Genomic DNA, 15,994 nt, shown 5'->3' with positions numbered 1-15,994 from the left:
TAAGCTCGCCTTCCTTGGCTTCCTAAAATGATCCACTATGTTTCCATTTCATTCTCCACCTTCATCTTGCTGCTGAGCCTGTGCTCTTCCCTTTGGCTGGGACGCCCTTCCCTCCTTTCCAGGCTAACACAGACCTTGAGAATCACCTTTTGCCAGAGGCCTTCCCTGAAGCACAGCCGTATCAGGACACCCCCCCCGATTCCGAAGACCTGGAACTCTTCTCTGATAGAATCGCTGCTGCACCTTAAGAATACAGAAACTGCTTAATCCCCAAAGGAGCAAAGAGGTGCTCTTTTCAAACCAGTATGTGACATTTACAAAAACTGGCCACTTTTTGAGCTACAAAGTAAGTCTCAATAAACATCATAGATACAATACAAGTCGGTTGTGGTGGTGTGTGCTGTCTTCTTCATCAAGAGTTCAATGACAGCCTGGGCTACATAAGGAGTTTCTGAGCTTGAGGCCTGCCTGGTCTACATAGCAAACTTCAGGCCAGCCAGAGCTACACAGTGAAACCATGTCTCAAGAGGGTGTGAATGGGGGAACTAATGGGAACTGGTAATATGACCCAGAAGTTAAGAAATCTTGCCAAGCAAACTTGACCTGAGTTCAATCCCCAGAACCCACTGGAGGAGGCGAAAACTAACTCCCTAAAGTTGTCTTTTGACCTCCACATACATACTGTGTGCCTACACACACACACACACCAAAAATTTCAAAACCCAAAAGTAACTCACAGGTCAGGGAATAAGCACTAGCAAATGAAAATAATGGAGTGAATGATGATGTAAATGTCACTTTCCAGCTGAACCTGGAGAGCCATTCACAGCTCAGTGCTGACATGAAGAGGAAAAGACTGAAAAACGTCACGGCAAGTTTCTAATTCCAAATGCTAGGAGGGGGGTCGTGTCCACATGTCCCCTCAGTTCACTAGGGACATCACCACCCTGTGACTGGGCAGTCCAGGACTGGCAGCGGCAGTGCCGACGGCGAGTCGCTAGTGGAAAGCATACCTTCTCCCGCGTCCACTTTCTCTGTCAATGCTCCTCATACTGGCAGGGCGCCCACATCTAAACTGGGCAAAACCACAGACTACATTTCCTACCAAGCTCTTCTGTGGTTTCATATGCACTGATCTTAGGGATACGGGCTGCCACAGGGCCATGTGAAGTCACCTCCTTCTTAGGGACCTTCCTATCCACTTATGCTTTCAGAACCTGACCCAACTGCTTTGAAGTCATGACCTAATCCAGGCCTCTTGTATTTCCCTGTTGCGTGAGACTGAAGATGGCCGTTCCTCTGTTCCTCCAGGTGTGGTTTCTCATCCCAGCACCCATTCCCTGGATCACAGGCCAGGTTCCTGGCATGGGGTGGTAGTGTCCTCTTAGAAGACATCTGAGTGCACAGACCCAGGAGGGTAGCAGGACTGGCCAGGCTGTTTGTCAAGGGAAGCAATTGAGGCTGGGGGAGACTGTTTTGGTGCAGGAATTTCTAGAGAAGGATGTTACCTTCCTGAGGTTGTGATGCAAGGGGAGCTGGTGGCCCGCTTTCTAGGAGTCTCTCAGGTGCAGTGACATGAGGAGGTCTGGAGCAGGCTGGACAACCCCATGCACTGCCCTTCCGGGTGCTCAGTGGCAGAGCCTGAGCTTTAGGTAGGAAGGAGGCCAACTTGGAAGGCCTTGCAGCTCCTCCCTGCATCCTCTACATAGAACCCCTTCCTTCTCCAGTGGGTAGGAGTTCCCAGGGCATGATGCCATCTCAGTGAGGCTCCCGAGATCACTGCATTTGCAGGTGACCCCAAGGCAGCAGTGGGCACTGGGCTTGGAGGCTGATCTGTCCACCTGCTGACCCTGTGCCTCTGGAAGCCTGCCATCCTTATCCAAAAGATGGGAATCCTACCACCCACCTCACAGCACTGATGGACCCCAAGTCTAGAGCAACGGCACCCGCTCAGGCTGTGTTTATGGCGGAGAATGGCTATGAAAGCAAGACAGCTGCTAGTGCCTGAGGGCCCAAGTTGGCCGGCCTGCCAGGGCTCTGCACTCTCTTATCTACTAGTATGCCACTGGTCACGTCCTCTGGGCATGAGCAGATGAAAGGGGAGGAAAGGCTTTCTGGAACAGTTTCTCTGGATAGCAGTGAGGGATGTACCTCTCGAACCTACGTGGAAGAAAAATATTCCTGGTGGTGAAGCATCTAGGGCAGAAGCAGGTGTGTGTGTGTGTGTGTGTGTGTGTGTGTGTGTGTGTCGGGGGGGGGATGTGTGCATGCGTGTGTGTGTGTGTGTGTGGGATGTGCGCGCGCGCGCGTGTGTGTGAGGGGGAGATGTGTGCATACGTGTGTGTGTGTGTGTGTGTGTGTGTGTGTGATGGTCAGTATAGCTGGGCAGTGGAAGAAGGGGGAGGACACAGAGGACAGCCAGCTCCTGGAGGTTCTGAGGGCCACAGTAGAGTTTTAGTTCCCTTAGGCGAAGCATCATTATCTTCAGGGTGAAGGAACCATAATCCAAACCAGGCAGCCACCCACCAGCACCCACTCTCTTTCCACACGGCCTCAATAAGCATTGCTGGAACCTGGAACAGATTTTGAATGAGAGGGCGTGTCTGGGGAAAGGCCCCCAGCCCGAGCTTGTAGAAGCCTGAGGCCTGAGGACGTGGGAGTCAAGGCAGGTCGAATCTGGGTCGTGGAGAATTGGGCGGGGGAGCCAGAAAGGTGGCAAAGGCAGCCACCTGGGGCTGGGTGGGTGGGGGCGGCCTCTCCATGGAGACAGCGTTTGGAAGTACCACTGGAATTACTCACAGAGGCCCGTGAGCACACGTGCGTGTGCCCAGGGCCATGTGCACACACATCCAGAGCCCACGCAAGCCTGGAGCAGCTCAGAAGCCACTTAAGGACTGACGTCATCCCTCCGCAGGGCTGAGGACATGAAGTCCATCTCAGGAAGTAGGGGGCAGGCATCAGGACCCCTGGCAGGACACAACTTCAAAGCCTCATAGCCCCACAAGGCAGAAGCATAGAACAGCACCCCAGTCTCTTGTACTTGGCCTAGTAGGGATCCTAAGAACTGAGGTCTGTGATCTCAGGGGTACCCAGTCAGTTTCTTAAGGAAAACCCTGTAGGTTTTCACCCTACTTTATTTTACTTAGGGTATTTTCTCATTCCTTTAACTTATGTCATATCTTCCACTAGACTGAGAGTCTTGTGTTATGAAGAATCCCGATAGAAAGAAAAAGAATGAACTGTTCCTCCCAGAGTGGACTTACACTGATGGCATGGCCATCCTGGTGGCACCTCATGGCACCTGAGCTAGACTTTGAGGCTCCTAGTCCCTTTCACCGTTCCAAGGGTTCTTTCTCCTCTGGTCCATCAGTCAGGCTGGCCATTCCCAGTCTGACTGGTTGAATCTGCTGGTTTCATCCTATCTTTGTTGCCTTGGGTTTCACCTGATGCTGTCATCTGCCAGGAGGCTGCCACCAGCCCCCCCCCCCCTTCCCATCCATCTCGCCTAGCACTACCTCCAAATCCAGGCCTCTAAGTGGACTGTGGTACAGGAGTGAGGGTCCCTTGTGACAAGACTCAAGGCTTCTGGAGCTTCCCCTGCACTGCAGCACCCAGCCTCAGATGCCACACAGCAGCCTCCCCCCCCCCCCCCCCAGTGCAAAGGGCAAAGGTTTCTGTCACCATCACCTGTCACCATCACCGCCTGTGCATCTTCAGCCTTAGATACCAGAGCGCACTCCCTGCTGCATGAGGGTCTTCTTGGTGTCTGTCTACCTGATCACCTACCTACTGGTGCAATATCATCTTCCCACAGGGACAACCACCTAAGGGTAGACTTTCCCCAGGCAGGTGTCTCTTCCAGCCCAGGCCAACCACAGACTGCACCCTCCAACCCAAACTTAGACATGGTTGTGATTATGTGTATACTCATTCCTGAGCCACACATGACCTTGGAGCCATAGGACAGACAAGAATGAAGGCTTGAACAACTTGCCCAAGGTCACAGCAAATAAGAAACAGGGCGAGCTCAGCAGGCATGATGATGTGAGCATTTAATCCCAGCATTTGGGAGGCAGAGGAAGAAGCAGGTGGATCTCTGAGTTGGAAGCCAGCCTGGTGTACATAGTTCCAGGTAAGCCAAAGCTCCTCTACTCTAAAGTTATGGACCAAAGTACTGCGACAGCAGGGACTGTCGGGCTCTCCCTCCTCATCAGCAGAGCCTGGTGCACAGGGCTCAGCAGCAAACATTCCAAAGGGAAGTAGGTTTTGGTGGCAGCACAGAAAATACAGGGAGAAAGATGTTGGCATGATCAAAGAACAACTCTAAAAAGACAAGGAGATGCCCATGGCAGGGGAAACACAAACATAAGTAGAGGCTAAGAAGGGGGGTGCCCACAGAATGGGAGGGGGGCTCTGCCCTGAGGGAGGGAGGCCTGTTTTTAACTGAGAAGTCTAGATAATTCTAACAGTACAGGTCAAGCACTGGGATCAGCAGTCCAGGGCTCTTCCTCAAATGACACTGGTTGTGCTGGGTGCATGTGCCACCAGAGTAGCCCTCCTACCCACCCCCACCCACTGCTTCCCACCCCCAGTGCTGCAGATTTCGGGGGGAGGGCTCTGCTCCCTGTGCAGGACAAAGCAGCCAGTGCTCAGAGACCACAGTGAGTCACCCTCAAGCTTCCAGACTGCCCCTGCCACTCAGGCAGGGTATGGCAGCCTGAAAACAGCTTTCTAAGTCTGAGAAGACATCAGAGAGGGGGTGGTGCCCACATGCAGGAGCTGTGACTTCAATGGTGACAGGAGGGCTGTGATGAGGGCCTTCTGTGGCAGATGTGGTTTGAAGTGCTTAGGTTCAGAGGATAAAAACAGTGGCTCTGAACCTGGTCCCCATGGCTAGCTTTATCAGGAAGGACACAGATTTTATAAATATCACAGCCTTGCCTGGATCACATGGCTCAGGGAATTAGATAGGAGGCCAATTAGAAGCAGGCATGGCTTTGCTGGCATCCCATGGGGGATGTAGAGGAGTTCACGGTCAGGGCAGGTGGGCCAATGACTTTGTTTCTCATCCATTGTCACTGTTAGCCCAGACCACTAAGGCCAAAGCTAGGATATGGGGGCAGATATTTGCTCTGAAAACCTTCAGGCACAACTGAAAGCAGAAGCCAGTGATTGGGGTCAATCTAGAACAAAAGGATCGGGGTGGAGTGGGGATGCTGAAGAGATGGGTTTGGTTAAGAGCATTTGTTGCTCTTGCAGAGGGCCCAGGTTCAGGTCCTAAGGTCTGGCTCACGACCATCTGTAACTCCAGCTCCAAAGGATCTGATGCCCTCTTCTGAGCTCACTACTAACCAGACATGTAGGTAGTGCACACACATACGTATAGGCAAATCATGCGCATACAAAATTTATACATAAAAGAAATAAGTAAACTAAAACAATAAAAATAAAAAAGAAAGAAAAATGATCATGGCTCAGGCTAGAGCCAGGATCAAGGTGCAACCTAAAGAGGAGACCAAGGCTCAGCCTGGAACCAAAGTCAGGGCTCAGCTAGAAAAGGGACTATGGCTCAGACTGGCCCAAGCCAGGGTTTGGTTCGGGTCACTTGAGCGTGACATGTTGAAGACTCTCGGGTGAATATTCTTCTTGCCGTACTGGTCTTCATTAGGGGTGGGCCAGTACTCCTTGGGATCCAGGCCTATTCTCCGTGGGGTGAGAGCTGGGAGCTTGACTTTAGGGAGACTAGAGGGGAGAGCAGAGAGATGTGCCCCCACCCAGGGCTGCTATTCTAGTCCTCTGTAAGTCACGGTGTGGGAGTTAAATATAGGGGGACACCACGTGGCAGGCCGTAGGTGGTTAATGACCCTGCAGGAAGCAAGTCAGAGCCCACAGCAGGAGTGTGGCAGGGGGCGGGAGGACAAGATGCCAGGAGACAGGAAGCTTGGCCTTGATCCTGTCGCTCCTGATCCTCTGTGACCTCCCTAGACCTCAATTGTCCCATCTCAGGATGCACCGCTGGGTGAGGATCTGCAAGGCGGTGGACGGACTGACGCTGCCTCCCCAGGCTGGACCAGATGTAGAGCTCATGACCTGACCCGCCATCTTCAGGGGTGAAAGCCCCTCCTGGTCCCCAAAGCTAGGATAAGAACCCTCTCCTGAGCCCTTTCCCTGGCTACAGTTCACCCTGGAGCCCACTTCGACACACAGATGTGATCCCGACTGTCTCTCCCATCACACTGGGAGATCAAATCTCCATCACTCTCTCACGGTCGCTGCCTGCAGGGCTCCAGAGTCACATCTCCTCTGAACCTCAGACCTTTTGGGGACCAGGCTTGTAGCAACCCCATTGTAAGTGCAGTCACTATATGATGGCTCCAAGGACACAGCCAATCTGCACAACCTAAACAATTAGTTGCCTTGTTTTCCTCCCAAGATACCAAGTATTATGCTATATCATCTGTGTTTCCTCTTTTCTTTGTCTGGAGTCAATTTTGCAATTTACCTTTAGCAAAGTATAACCTTGTGTTCTCAAATTTCTGCCATAATTTATTCTTTTCCTGATCTCTTGTTTATTTGTTTTTCTAATTTAAATAAGGGAACCTTTAAAAGGAGAAGAAAAGAAAAAAAGGGTAAAATGGTAACTGCTAAAGTTATAGAGTACTTAACATGTAATGGGTAAAATGGTAACTGCTATAGTTATAGAGTACTTAATATGTAATGGGCTTAGCTCATGACCTGGCATCATTGCTCCTTAGCTTTCATCGATCTAGCATACTCACTGAACCAAGGAGCACAGAGAGGTTGGTCAGCTGCTCCAGAGTCACACAGCCAATAAGTAGGCGAGCAAGAATTTGAAGCCAGTGTGTTCAACGCCAGCTCAAACATGCCATGCTCAATGCCACTGCAGCCAAGGCTTTGATGGACATCAGAGGGAGTTGGGGTTACTGAGTTTGAAAGTCTGGAGAGGAAAGGGAAGATGTGAGGAATGTGCCTGCTCCTGACAGCAAATCGAGGAGGAAGGACTGGTGCTCTGTGGGCTTCTGGATTCAGGAAACAGGGGGTCACAGCAAGGATGGCCTCCATTCAGAATAAACCAACACTCCCTCCCAGTGGGGTGGGCTGTCTGCATCAGAGGTGCTCAACAGTTCCATGCTGAAGACTCCAAGCCGGCTTAGGGTAAACGGGCAGAAGATGAGACAGGAGGACCAGGAAGGAAAGGGGGCTCAGCCTGGAGGACACTAAACTACAATGGTCAGCACTGTGGTGGTCCCCATTCAAGGTGAGCTGGCCCTGGAAATGCTGTGAGGGCTGCCCTTAACATGGAACAGAATGGACGGGTTCAGGGAGGGTCAGGAACAAGCAGGTAGATCCACTCTGCCCCAAATGCCAGCATGTCCCAGTTGAAGAAACTGTGAGACTTAGCAATTACACACTGGACTGGGTTGGATGAAGAGCTCAATGGACAGCAGCATCCCCATCAATCCATCCGTAAACATGTGGCTCTTGGGTATACAACAGAGACACTACATCACGTGAGCAAGAGGGGCCAGGTATTCGATAAACACTGTTGGGACTACAGGCCAGCCCAAGGAAAATGAAACCAAATCCCACTTCACACCACATGCAATGGCATAAGACTGATCTAAATACGGGGCCAGAGATGCAGCTCTGTCGGCATGCATCAGGCCGAGATCTGTCTCCAGCATGGACTAAACTGGGCGTGGTGGTGCAGGCTTGCAATCCCAGCACTGGGAGGTGGAACCAGGAGGACGAGGGGTCCAAGGTCATCCTCAGCTACACAAGGAGTTGAGGCCAGCCTGGGCTACATGATTTTCTCTCATGATACCAAAATAAAACAGACAACAAAACAGCACAGATCCCAGGGACAAAGATATTAATATAAACAGGAAACAGAAGCTTCAAGGGACACAAAGTGACCTCGGGTGGGAAAGCCCTCTTAAACAAGATGCAATGAAGGTAACGAAAGGGAGGGTGTCCATGTCACAGCACCAGTACGTCACACTTTTGAATGAAGACAGCACAAAGTTCAATGACAAGTGACATGTAGGGGTAAGGGAACGGGAATGCCCACGACAAATGCTAAGACTCACCACCAATCATTCGAACTTCTTTCCCAAATTAATGGGAGAAAGAGCAGCGATCCGTTAAAAAACAAAAACACCAAAACAACCACAAAAGCAAACAGGCAAAGTGTCTGAGCAGGCATTTTGCAGCAATCTGATGACCACTCAACGCCTAATGAGGAGTTCGACTTCTCTAATAGTTGGCGATGCTAATGAAAAGGAGATATTTTTCTCCCAACAGATTGGCAAAATTAAGGAGTGTTAAATCAACTGATGGCGAGGAGCTGAGGATGTGGGAACTCAGATATATCACTCACAGGAGTGCAAAGTGGCGTAATTACCTCGTGGGACAATTTGGCAGTGTTTATAAACACAGAATTCCCTCCGCCCAAAGCCTAGCACACATCCCAAGGAGGCTGGAGGGAAGCATGGAGATGGTGGAGTCAGACTGTCCACCAGAAGGACGGGTGAGGTGTGGGAGCAGCGGGGGATGCTACTCCGCGGGAAGAGCCATGACTTCAGCTACCACTGGGGTAGTGCGATCGTGCGGATAACACGGTGAAATGCAAAGGCTATGAAGTGATTATGACCGGCGCATCTAAGAGCAGGCCAGATTTGGGCTCCAGAGAGTTCCACACAGAATACCTGTGTTTCTCATCTTCTCCCCTCCCCTCCCTCCTTCCTTCTGCTGGTCTGTGCTGCTGAGAAGCCAGTCATAGCCCCAGGCTTTATCCTTGGCTTGGACAGCACTCCACCATGAGTCCAGCTCCACGCTGAACCCTCCATTGGACTGTCCCGCTGACCACACAGCCACTGGAGGCTCTCACAGGAGTATGGATGAGGCAGTTTGGTCCCATAAGCCGCCACCTCAGTGTCAGTGGCCAAAGCTGCCTGGAGTGCTCAGTCCCTGTCACCCTTCTCCACCTCCCACCCATTCTCTCTGCTATTCCCCTGTCTCATTCCCTTTTTCTTCCCCATTTGCGATAGTACTAGGCTTTGGGGCCAGAGCGGGGTGTTGGAGGAGGGACAGCCATACCTTGGGGTCCAGGAGCTAAGCCAGGGAGTCGGATCTTCTAAGCCATGGGTGAGAGCAGGCAGCTACTTCCACTAACGACACCCAATGGCTGCCAAGGGCACCAGCCACGGTCATGTCCAGGATCTCAGATGGCCATAACAGGACCCTGGAGACAGGATGACCAAGGACAGCCTAATTAGGCTTGACAGCGGCCCACAAGGCTTATTAAGCTTGGAGCCATTGGGGTTACTGAGGAGGCAAGGCAGCCAAGGCTGGCTCAGCCACCGATCCCCACAGGGACACTTGGCTCCATGGCTCAGGTCAGCCTGCTCAAAGCAATGCCTGTTAGCTAAGGATGCCAAGTGCCTCCCAGGCTGCAGCTACTGGTCTGTCTGGGAAGAGGAAGTGGTGGCTTGGGGCAGCTGTTTGGGCCATCGTCCGCTTCTGATTCTGACTGGACCACCCCAGGGAGGTTCCTGCTAGCACTTTCTCATCCACCGTCTCTTCTGATGCTAAACCACCCTTGAGGCCAGAGATAACCCTATGCCTACAGAGGGCGAGTGGCTTGTCTGGGGCCATACAGTTGAGGCAGACCCAGGATTTGAACCATAGGCTCGCTGACACCTAGTTTGGGACAATATTAATTTCTTATGTCTCTAGAGCTCAGGCATTGTGAGGAAACAGTGGCTGCCAGGGGAGAAATTTGACAGGAGGCCCGAGTCAGTCAAACCCAGCAGGTCATGCCCCCTCCTTCAATCTGGACTGGGTTACATCCGGGACCCTGGAGAAGCCCCTGACCTCTGCTTCAATGCTTGTGAAAAGAAACCAGACACTCTGATTTAGGGTGCCTGAAGGAAGAGCGCTCTGGGTGGCCAAGCACCTGGTACAGGGCCCAGCACTCAGGAGGTGTTCAGGACGCAGGCATACTTTCTGATGTAGTCTTGGAGCCTGACCCCTGACCCCCCCACACACATTTAAGATTAGGTCCAAATTCACAGCTTTTAGGAGATCCCATGAGACACCCACCCCCCGAGTCATCCCTGTGAAGCAATATCCGTCTTCTATGCTTAAGACCAATGTCACCCATGCAAGTGCTGAGGTGCAAAGCTCCACCCTGGCTCCCCGAGTCTCTACTAGCAACTTCCTTAGTACAGTCAGGGAACTGAGACTAGAGATGTTTCTGTCCCCTCACCTCTGAAATGAGATTAAACACCGCCCTCCCCTGCAGGGTGATGTTTAGAAGTGAGAGGCATGTTATGTAAGGAGCTCCTGCAGGGCTCATGAAGATGGAGGCGGGAGCACCATCCAACCTCAGATGTTTCTCAGGACTGTGTGGTGCCATGGTCAAAAAGCTGACGGCACAGCTGGGCCCTTGGAAAACCACGTTCTGAAAGGATTCTTAAAAACTCCCCAAGACGTAACAACAGACAGCACCCCCATTCTAGGACAGGCCAAATCATCTCTTCAGGACCACGGACAACGCCCTGGGCCCATCAGCACCAAGGACAAGGCAAGGGGCGTACTCCACAGAGCCCAGGGCTGAGGTCAAAACAACAAAATCACCCAAAATTGCCTTATTTCTCCCTAGCTGGCTACTCACCCCATAGTTCGGAAGTACTCAAAGGACTTGCCCAACTCTCCTTCCAAATGTCTGTCTCCCCAGCCTGTGTTTTGGGTTTTTTTTGTTGCTGTTGTTGTTTCAACAGCCTGTTGGTCTCTGTCAAACTCACAGAGACCTGCCTGCCCCTGCTTGGATAAAAGGCGTGCGCCACCACTCCCAGCCCCAGCCTGTTTTTTTGTTTTGTTTTTGTCCTGACTGTGACTAGCTTTTGGGTCCCCTGTATCTGAGGCTCATCTTGAACTCTTGACCACTCCCTGTCTCCAATCCAGGGTGTTGGGATTTCAGGACTGTGCTAACATGTCCAGCTCCCAGGCCACTATCCTTTGTGGTACCGCCCACTGAAGTTTCTCAGAGGGAGGAGGCAGTTCAGAAAGGTACTACAGGGATACTGGACTGGGGACCCACATCCCTAGGCCAAGAGAGGTCTCCCAGAATCTCCTCTTTGTACACATCTGGTCCCACTGGCTTCTTGCTCTGTTCCTCCAGGCTCCATGTCATCAAACCACCCGGCCCATCTTTGACTGACTCCTCAGCCATTTCACGGCTGGTAGTTATCCTTGTCCTGAAACCTTTCTGGCATCAAAGGCAAACACTCACTATGTAGTCCAGATGACCTTCGTATGGCATGGTAGAAGTGGAGTTCATCTGCCAGTTTCCTCGCCTGTCCCCTCACACACTGGGGGCACGATGGGGGGGGGTTACAGATGGATGGATGCATGGGTGAATGTAGTGAAAGGCAGCTCAGAGGCAATCGCTGCACTGCTTGCTTTCCCCGGGGAGGTCGCCTGTCCCTGGTACCCAGGGGTCTGTGAACATTAGTACCTCTGGGGATCTTGGCGGCAGCCTGAGGAGTACTTCAAAGTGGCTCTTTGCCAGCCTTCCTGCTAGTCATTTTCCCCTCTGCCTAACAGAAGCGCCCAGTTAGAAATATCCATGTCATTAGCTTCTCTTGCAGGTAGGGTGGCTACACAGTCAAAACCGGAAAAAGAGATGTGGGCACAAGTCCTGGGGGCGGGGCTTCCAGGATATCTACTGCTTTCTGCTAGGATTGGCAGGCTCAGAGAGCAGTCAGCCTCAGAAAACCATTTTTTTTCCCTGCCTAGAATTCAGACATCCAAAAACAGAAGCAGAGCAGCCGCTCTGGAGCCATGAGATTGAAAGACACAAGTCAAGCCTGACAGAGGCCTGGTCCTTTGGCCACTTGAACTGCCACATCGGCCCTGGTTGACCTGCCTGGACAGTCCCTTCCACCCCACCTTCTTCTGTCCCCTTTCCTTCCTTCCTCCCTCTCTCTTCTGGCTTCTGTAGTTCTGGGGCTCAAACCTGGACCAGAGTAAAAGCTCTGTGGCTATGCTGAATCTCTAGCCTTTGAGTCTATCATTGCTGGGCTTTGGACCCAAGGTCTCTCTATGTAGTTTAGAGTGGTCTTGAATTTGTTACATAACCCATGCTGGCCTCAAAATCACAATCGTTCAGTCTTCACCTCCAAAGAGGTAATTTGGTGTGTGCCTGTGATATACTTGGCTCCATTTGGATTCTTTTTTTTTATAAAACTTTATAAAAGAATCATAGCTTTCTAAAAAGAACCATTTTAAAACATTACATATATACCATATCCATTTGGATTCTTATTACAATCTCCGGAGTGTTTATACAAATCCTGCTTGTTTTCTTCTGTTACATGTAACCAAATGCAGTTCCCAAGGGATTCAGTATCAGAGAAGGCAAAGTCCAGAGAGGTTACATGATTTTCCCCAAAGTAAAAAGATTTGTCACTGGCCACCGCCAGTGAAGCTGGCGCTCAGAAGCCATCTGCCTGTTGCCGCCACCGCCTGTGGTCCTGGAGGTGTGGAAGCCCCTCCTCACCGGCAGCTCCTGCCTCTCCTCTAAGCCTCCTGATCCCACTTGTGTTCTGGCCCGGAGTCCCTTTGCATACCTCACCCCTTCCTAACCTCGTGCGGGGAGCTCCTTCTCCAAAGCCTACCAGCAGGTGCCAAGCTTCTACTCAGACCCAGACCCTGCCCTCTCTCTGGTCCACAGTCCGCTACTGTCCAATGCAACCATATCTTAGCAGATTCTCACCTCCCCTGCAGACAGCATCTTGGCTTGTCCCTCAACTGCTACCAGAGTGACTTTTTGACAAGTCTAATATTCAAGGCCATCAGAGTCTGGCTCCTGTCCCTCTCCATCTTTTACTCTTGTGACTCCATCTCGGTCCTTTGGCCCTAACCCAATCTCCAGGATACAGAGAGGCCCACTGACACCTTGGCTCAAGCACATGCCCCCCACCAGGAGACTCATTCCTACCAGACCCTGCTCCATTCAGGCAGCCTAGGATGGCACTGTTTACTGATGGATCGATCGTGTGTGGGGCTTCCTGAGGGCAGGAGACCTGCCCATCTTCCCAGCAGTGTCTGGCAGAAAGCCCAGCATGGAGCTCCACTGGGAGGCGCTGAATGAAGCCCAGACATGCTGCCTCCACCTTCCCGCCACCCACTTTCTACTCCAGCCAGCCAGAACTACTCCCATTTCTTCAGAGCTTCCTACTGTGGCTGCCACATGGTCTCTCCAGACTAGGCCTCCAGGTAGGCCTGGCCTTCCCCTTCCATTCCTCCAGGCAGAACCAAGTGTTAAGTGTCCCAGACAAGTGTCCCAGACTCAACAGGGTGAAATGAGACACTAGGTGGTTGTTGTGTGCACACGCATGTGTGCATGTGTGTGTGTGTGTGTGAGCAAGCATGTGTACACATGCATGGTGTGGTCACGTGGTACCTCCATCTGTTCTTATGCCTGCATTGCTGCAGCTGGGTCCCCTATCTAAGTGTGACCCTGCCTTAGGACTACCCACACAGTCACAGCTGCAGGGAGCAAGGGAAGTCACTGGTCTCTCCTGAGTCACCGTCAACAATGACGGCAATGACGAAGAACCATATTTGTGGAGTACTCGGCATGCAGCTTGTGCCAAGCACCTTCCTGTGGTTTTGTACCAGAAAGACCTACCACTGCCCCATTTTACAGATGAATTACAAGAGGCTCAGAGAAGGGGGGCCACCTCTGACAGATGACACAGACAGGAAGAGTCTAGAGCTCTGGTCTCTCTAACCCCAAGACTGCCATCAGCCAAGGTGAGCTGAGCCACGCCCAGGTGGCCTGTGGTATGTGGCAGGGGACTCTCTTACTGTCCTCCTGCTGCCTCTGAGGAAAGGCTGGAAGGCACTACCTCCTGGCCCTCTACGTGCTCTGGGAGACGGTTGGGCTGGGCACACTTACCCTAATCTGCAGCCCCACAGAGGACACGAGGCCCAGAAGTCTCAGAGTGAACAGAAGTCGGCAAGCTTGGGCTCCAGTTCCCCGGCAGGGCTGAAGATTTTCCCAACAGCCCGGGCCAAATTTATCTGCCAATCCCCCAAAGAGCTGGTTCCAGCGTCTGTCTGGAAATGTCAGCCCGTGTGGTTGGAGGGATGCGAGGAGAGTTTTCCCCTAAATAGCAGGAAGCATATGGGAGGCGGATGGCGCCCAACTCCCCAACCTGCCAACTCTTGCTCAAGTGGAGCTAAAAGGGGCCCAGAAGGGTCTGGAATTCCTACCACCTCCCAGGGAGGGGGAGCTGGAGCTGGAGACAGCAGCAACAAACTGGGCAGAAAGTGGGTCCTGAAGGGTGGTGAGCAGAAGTGCCCAACAGGGACCCTAAGGCTCCTGTCAGCCACAACAATGAGTCACCGTTCATGGAGCACTGGCCATGTGTATGCGACTTAGGTGGTCTCATCTGAACTTCACAGCCAGCTCTGAGGGACCCTTGTTATCCCCATAGCTCAGGTAAGGAAACTGAGGTTCAGAGCAAACACATGAAACCTAGGTTGGCAAAGGCTTCCCATATCCTTAGTGGAGTCACAATACTCTACAAACTCTTCCAGGTTGCCGTTCAGCTGCTGCTCGAGTATTTCCAGGGATGGGAAGCTCCCTACCACCCCACTCACTCCATCTGCAGAGAGCTCTCTATGTTCCAAAGGTTTTTCTGGCCTAAGTTAGTGGCTCCTTCCCTGTCGGTACCAGAGCAGACCCTTCCACTCTCAACAGAGACAGGCAGTGAGGCCCTTGGAGGTCCCTGGTTCCCTCCCTTCCTCCCTCGCTCCCTGCCTCCCTCCCTCCCTTCCTTCTTTCCTTCCTTCCAGAGACATATTTTTTTGAAGATTTATTTATTATGTATACAGTGTTCTGCCTGCATGCGTGCCTGCAGACCAGAAGAGGGCACCAGATCTCATTACAGATGGTTGTGAGCCACCTTGTGGTTACTGGGAATTGAACTCAGGACCTCTGGAAGAGCAGCCGGTGCTTTTAACCTCTGAGCCATCTCTTCATCTCAGGCCTCCTGGTTTTCCTTTCCTGCTTCCCACCATGTCTTCACATGCTTGCCCATCTGAGGACAGGTCAGCTCCCTCACCTACCCCTGTCTTGACCATGGTAAGGAAGAGAGAAGCCCCAGCACCCAGGAACTTACTGAGGAACAGATCTCCAATCTCAGGTGATCTCTCTGGTTCCTGCTTCCCTCCTACTCTCTAACCAAGCTCTCAGCTGGAGGCTGGTGAACTCTTGGCAGAGCTTGGCTTTGCCATGCTCTTTCTATCCTTCATCCAGACTCCTAGCAGAGTCTGTGGACATCCAGGTTCCATCAACTTGAAGCCTTGACTTGAAAGTGCAGCTCTCTACCTCTCCCTCCAGCCAGGCTTTCAGGGGCCAGCCCTCAGTATCCCAGGTCTTATCAAGATTGTGGACTTGGTCCTAGGATATAGTTTTCTAACCCATAGTGGAGGAACAATGAGTGAGCTCCTATCTCTGAAGGTATGTAAAGAGTAGCTAGCCATCTTGGGACACGAGTTCTGAGAGCGATAAATACAGGGCCCCTTGATGGGTCCCTGAGTCCCTTCTCTCCTTTTCCACATGGGGTCTTGACCTAATCCCTGCAGACTGAGCTCCCAGCTTAAGGCAGGAAGCCCAGGGACATGCCCCTCTCCCACAGCATCCTTCTGAGGGTCACTAATGCTTCTCCAACATGAAATGCAAACACCTACTCTGTCGTTCAAGGGCCCTGTGGTCTGGGCTTGAAAGCTCTTATCTGAAGGCTATGCAGCCAACACATGCCCCGCACCTTTGGCACGTGGCCATGTTCTTCCATCACTGTCTGGTGCCTTGGCCCTGGCATCACCTCTTCTAGGAAGCCTTCCTTGTTTCCAGGCTGGCTTTGTGTTTTCCCTGCCCTCTGTGCACATTCTCTTA

At 52.0% G+C, this 15,994-nt stretch overlaps 1 protein-coding gene across 4 annotated transcripts in view; it reads right to left on the bottom strand.

Annotated features, from left to right (window-relative positions):
- Dlgap4 (DLG associated protein 4) overlaps nucleotides 1-15,994 on the bottom strand; it is a 140,289-nt gene that overhangs the window by 71,487 nt on the left and 52,808 nt on the right. For 3 of the 4 annotated variants that reach the window (XM_013124081.3, XM_013124080.3, XM_013124078.3), the window contains exon 3: nucleotides 9,121-9,265. The exons of the other annotated variant lie outside the window; for it this stretch is intronic. The gene's annotated coding sequence lies outside the window, so the exon portion shown is untranslated. The remainder of the gene's footprint in view (nucleotides 1-9,120; nucleotides 9,266-15,994) is intronic. 4 annotated transcript variants of the gene reach the window in all.

The sequence above is a fragment of the Mesocricetus auratus genome, unplaced genomic scaffold (genome assembly GCF_017639785.1).
Source record: "Mesocricetus auratus isolate SY011 unplaced genomic scaffold, BCM_Maur_2.0 Super-Scaffold_100028, whole genome shotgun sequence".
NCBI lineage: Eukaryota > Metazoa > Chordata > Mammalia > Rodentia > Cricetidae > Mesocricetus > Mesocricetus auratus.
Note: the sequence above shows the minus strand (reverse complement) of the source record. Positions and strands in the feature narration are given on the sequence as shown.